Here is a 367-nt window from a genome sequence, read left to right on the forward strand (position 1 = left end):
CTCGTGGACAAAGGTGACACCTTTTATTAGACCAACAGGACTTTTGCAAAAAAATACAGCTACAACCTGGATACCTATACACGCATTATACATGTACATAGATGCAGATGGTATATAATGTATATACACGACAGCCATGATGCAGATACAGGTATAATCTATCATACATATACACACATAGTGTATAGACACAGTTAATGTACAACGCAAGTACATGTGCAAGGTGAAGACACGTACAGAGCCTCTACGCATCCACTCCGATCTAAGGGGGCTGCTATTGTCTGCTTCGGCGACGCGCGAGACCCCCACAAGCCAGCGCACACCACACAAGCGAGGCCTGATGCGGGTGAGGCGGGGCGGTTGGGTC

This window comes from Gavialis gangeticus, unplaced genomic scaffold, assembly GCF_001723915.1.
Source record: "Gavialis gangeticus isolate Ggan-Ray unplaced genomic scaffold, GavGan_comp1, whole genome shotgun sequence".
NCBI classification, from domain to species: domain Eukaryota; kingdom Metazoa; phylum Chordata; order Crocodylia; family Gavialidae; genus Gavialis; species Gavialis gangeticus.